Source organism: Limulus polyphemus, unplaced genomic scaffold (assembly GCF_000517525.1).
Source record: "Limulus polyphemus unplaced genomic scaffold, Limulus_polyphemus-2.1.2 Scaffold1427, whole genome shotgun sequence".
Lineage (NCBI taxonomy): Eukaryota > Metazoa > Arthropoda > Merostomata > Xiphosura > Limulidae > Limulus > Limulus polyphemus.
Window position 1 is genome coordinate 209,421 of NW_013667037.1, and position 5,509 is coordinate 214,929.

Sequence of the window (5,509 nt, forward strand, 5' to 3'; positions counted from 1 at the left end):
ATCTGAATCACTTAGAAAAAACACGGGGGTGCTTAACTTTTTTCCAGGTGTATATTAATAAAAAATACTATAAGTAGTTTTCTTGAAGATGGGCTTATTATTAGATATACATGACTGTTTCAACTTAAGTATAGTTATTTTTAAAAGCAATAGTTTATCACATTTATTTATGTAACTGTTTATGAATCATACATTGTTGTGAATTGGTGATTGTTATATTATTGCATCATGTTACTAGAACCTTCTAAGTTTTTCTCTTTCTTTTAATTGTGTTTTATTACATAATTACACCTTGTATAGTGTGGAATGTTCTAGGCCTCTGTCTGTTATAAATATGCATCCAAAATGTAGTTCAATAGATCTGGACTGTGTGAAAAAGAGACAATTATTTAATGCTCTGGATACAACTGTGGTAATCAACAGTGTAACAAATGTTTGTATGTACATTTGGCTTGTTTTAATATATAATTTTAAAAGAATTGGACTGTATGCTGTTTGTTTATTGTTGAAATTTATCACCAAAAAAGTCACAGACACCTACTGTAAAGAATCCGGCCCATACATAAAACCTGAAAATTTTTAAAATGTCGGTAATGTTTGTGTTTTAAAGTGATTATCATGTACTGATAATTGGAATATTTAATACATGTTTTTATATTACTTAATAATTAAAATTATTGTATGTTGTTTTAGTAGTGAAATACTTATGAATTTGCCAAATGTTTCTCAGCCATTTGTAAATAGATATTTTAACTATTTTAAAACAGTCATAATTTTGAAAAGTCAATTGAAGAATTCAGCTGACTGCAAGATTTGCAACATAGAATATATTAGGAACATGACAGAAAATTAGCAAAATCTTGATACTATAATATCAATAATAAATTTTAAAAACCTATATGCTTTTTAAAAGGTATGAATGATTTTTAAATGCTCTTGAATTTATTCAAAATATATTTATATCGGAGAAAATGCAATTAAGAAAGTATGTATAAAAAGATTTTCTGTGCTTTATACAACTGTAGATTGGCATTGCATTAATGTTTAGTTACTTCAAATATTCAGTCTAAAGTTTCTATCTTAACTGAATATTTTTCTTTACAACTATAGGGGCAATATTCCAGGAATATTGACATCACAGAAGCTATTCTGTTAGAACATCAGAGGTTGTACTTTCTTAAGGACGGAACTGGGCATCAAGATGATGACCATCAAGCAAGGACTAAGAAGTTAGTGATGAACACTCATATGTGGTCTTCAGAAAGTACATCTACAGAACAGGAAGAAAGACCAATGTTAGAAACATCATTATAATAACAACTGTTGCATAAAGTTGATATCTAAAAAAAAGGAAGGAAGTCCTGGTAGTTTTGAAATGAAAAGATAAAGAAAACATACTCTATGTTACAAGTATATAAGGAATTTTAGAAAACACTAAGAAAAGAAAAAAGGAATGAATTTAGTCAATAACTTTTGTTTATTTAGGGTATTAATTAGAGATTCCTGAAGAACTAAATAATTAGAATGTGTAAATAATCTCATGACAAAATTATTTCAGAGAAGGAAACTTGTAACTTTAACTTTTCTAATGTCTGCACGTTTATTTTCACCGGTTACATTATATTAATTGGAGTCATTAATCATCATCTAATATAAATTTGCTTTTTTGGAATTTTATATAAAACATTTGCATGCATGTGTATGTGTATAGACTAACAATAAGTAAGTGGACTCCCAGTCCAACTAGAATGCCATTTTATTAAGTAAACAAACATGAAACAAAGGGGTACATGATTATCTTTAGTATTTAATTGATCTGCTCTTTATAATATTTAAAGCAGAAATGTAGGCCTGTGGAGTTGCCACCCCTGTATTGATAAAGAACTTAGATGATTTTTTTGCAGGATATAAATAAGGATGAACTACACATGATTGGTAGGTTCATAACTGGCAATTGGCCTAGTGATGGGAGAGTAGCTCATGTTGAATGAACAGGAACTTCATCTAGCATGGTAAGCTTATCATTGGCATAGGCAGCCAGAAGACTTTTGCTAAATAATTTTAGTTTTTTTCAAAAATTGTTGATTGTCCCTTCTTATACCATTAGCTGTGATTGTTCAACTGGTCAGCTGTCCAAATGTATCTGATACTGTAACAGAAATACCACTCCATTTTCTCCAGACTTGTAAATGATTCAATGAAAGTTTCAGGGAGAATAATTGATCATCAGACCCATTTACATCCACTATCTGAGAATTGTCCGAATCTAGACTCATCAGGCTAAATTACAGAGTCTGAAGAGGCTAGAGGGTGTGATAGCACCTTTGGTACTCACTTCTGTTGATGTTATAATATTGTCTTGACTAGCTTCCATCTAATTATTCTATCATTTTAGCCTATGCTACAAAAATAACTTATGAAGGTAATGGGATACACCCACTCTTATCATGCAACAATAGTGGTCTTTAGACAAGGATAAGTCTCCACACTTCTCATAGCATGATGAATCCATTTTGTTAGTATTGAGTACTTAGAGCTGTGCAAAAAGAGTTGTCTTCCAGCATGAATAGAATTAATTATACTGTCATTCTGTTCACTGTGGACAGTGGTATTACAAGTAACTTTGCAATTTATTGATGATTTTAAGCTCTCTCTTTCCAATCATCCAACTATGTGACCTTGTGAAAATACTGTTAATTACTGAGATACCTTTTTTAATGTTATGATGTTTCTGTTCTTTTGTCCTTACCTATATTTATATATCAGAGTTTTTGGCCTATATTATCAAGGAGATAGTCAAACTGTATTTTTAGGGGTGTCTAAGTAATCACTATAGGCTATCTACATGTGTATTAAACAGTTAAAGTTTAACTGTGCATTGTTCAAATGAAATCACATTTCATGGCACTCAGGAAAACAGAAGGAAAACCTTGAAAGTTAGGAATTTAGTATCTAAAGTCCTGAATGTTTTCATGACAATGAAGATACTTGTACTGATATACTGGAATCATATGTCACCATTGTTAATATTGAAACAAGACTTTTCTGGATCTAACAAAATAAATATACATTTAATTAGTGTTCAACACATTAAACTGTTAAATTATAATAAACACAAGATTTTGGTAAGCTCATTTTCAGACAGATATGTCTATTTATGTTCTCATTTCAGCCATTCCTTGTCTACTATTACTTACACAGAATCTAATGTAACCTAACTAAATCTCTCCCTATATTTCCTTTCTAACAATTATGTTCTAGAGTTTTAAAAATTGACATTAGATGTATATATAAAATAAATTTTAGAAATGCTGTTTTTTTTTCTGAAAAGGGTTAGTCAGTCATGTGATCTTTATTAACAAATAAACAAGCATGGATGAACACTAGATTTTGAAGATTGTTTTATACTGAATAATCCTTACAAGAAAATAAAGAAATTGAATGCATTGTTAAAACTATACAGCCAAGAATCACAATTATCAATTAAATATCAGTTTTCATGTTGATAATAGGGTAGAAAAACTGCAACATATGATTTTTAGTGTCCTGAATTCCAGTTATTGTATTAAAGATTGGTTATGATGATGTCCAGTTTAAACTCATTGTTTAGTTTTAACTACCTTTGACCAACACTTTTTTGAAAACTTTTGTGCCACCCTCTAAAAAGTATAACTTTGTGCTTTGATACATATAAACATTTTTTTTATATTTGTATTTTAGTACAATATAAATAACAGCTAAGACTATAGTATTTATAATTTCTTGAGGGGCATCTTTGATGTTTTGAGTTGCTGGGCAGAAGTGGGTCATACAAATTTTTGAAGACTGATATCTTATGATATGAATAATTGTCATTAAACAAAATACTTTTTCTTGATTTTCGTCTAAAAGTAAATCCTAGAAATGGATAAATAATAGCTACAGTCCTGATTAATTTTAGCTTGAAACATTTTTATAAAATTACTTATTACTTGTATTGTTAATATTAAACTTATTTGACTAATATTAATATCTACCTTACTTGTTGTTTTTGACTGAGTAGTTTTTAGTCAGAAAATGTTGCAGAAATTTCCTCTACTCTATAAAAATAAGAAAAAAGTTATATTGCTGTTATGAGGCAATACAACTGAAGCCTTCTTTAGAAAGCTAAATATGAAAAGTAGGAAACCATGAAAATGTAAACATTACTGTGACAGAAAACAGATTTTGCTTATACCAGTCTTGTGTTATCCCAAGGTTAACTGAATATGATTTCCTCGTGTAGTCATCTTTTTTATCCTAGTCTACTTGTTCAGTTTAAAATTTATTCTTCCAATTCAATACATACCTCCTTTCACACAATAACTTTTCTTGATCTTCCACTGCCCTTTAATGCATTCAAAAGAAATGTTCTCGCTTGATGCACTACCCTTTATACCCCACAAGCTCAAGCATAGGACATGCAACAACCCTCAACCAAGAGGGGCACAACACACTCTCCTAGAGCAGCTGGCTCCCTCTGTACTACTTTACGTAAATCTCACTTTCTGAAATGGCACAATTCGAGTCAGATGTGTTTCTCGCATGCTTTGAGTTTTCATTACTATTTTTTACACAATTTATTGCAAATTATGAATTTGCGATTTACCGTGATTACCACCATAGCTCCTGAAGTTATTGGTAACATACAAACTCCTGTTACCCAGGCTCAGGGATCAAAGTTATTTGTTGAGGAGCTGCAAGCCTTGATTGTTGGGAGTTGGGTCTTACATGACTTGGGCCTTCATCTCCACGATGGCTGGTGCCTCTGCAGGCTGATGAGATTGTTCAGGACGAGGATGATTTAGACAGCCTGTTTCCTGCTCCTTCCTTTTCCATGCAGCCATGTCCTGCAATATTGAAGGTGGTTCAACCTTCTACTCTTCTCTTTCAATTAATTACACAGGTTTGTCACATTTTGAATGTCTCTGCTGTTTCTTACGATGCCTCTCCTTCCCTTTTGTATGAGATCCCTAACTCGGATTATTTGACGTTTCCCCCTTCATCTGACATTGAGGTTTGTGCTCAGCAGTTTTTATCGCAGTTAAGTTCAGGGGTTAGTATGCCTTGGCCTTGTGTTTCTGACCAACATGCTTTAGCATTTCATTGCTCTTCCAACCCTTATTTGGATTCCCAACAATTAGATCTGCTGTACTTGAGTACTAATCCTCAGGCTTCTGTTTCGTTTTGATAGACACAATTTTCTAGGATTCGTCTTACACTTACTAACATTTTGCTTTACCTCTTCTCAATTCATCTTTTGTCTGAAGCCTTTCGTGATTCTCCCAACGATTTTTCAGAGGACTTCAGATCCCTTCTGTGGTGACTTTGGTGAGGCTCTCTTCATTGACTCTTTCCATATTAACTTGGTGGCTGCTTTGTTCTGGGAATTTGTTAGGGAGAGACATTCTGCTTGTGGGCATTTGTCTTCCCCATCTTCCCTGAGGGACTTAAAGATGGCTCCATTTTTGTGAGACATAGGTTCTTTGAA

The 5,509-nt window shown here is 32.1% G+C and overlaps 1 protein-coding gene across 2 annotated transcripts in view; it reads left to right on the forward strand.

Annotated features, from left to right (window-relative positions):
• Positions 1 to 4,187, forward strand: part of LOC106463507 (probable phospholipid-transporting ATPase IF) — a 152,599-nt gene extending 148,412 nt beyond the window's left edge. For both annotated transcript variants that reach the window (XM_022391031.1, XM_022391032.1), the window contains one exon: positions 1,111 to 4,187. The gene's annotated coding sequence lies outside the window, so the exon portion shown is untranslated. The remainder of the gene's footprint in view (positions 1 to 1,110) is intronic.
• The last annotated feature ends 1,322 nt before the right edge of the window (positions 4,188 to 5,509 follow it).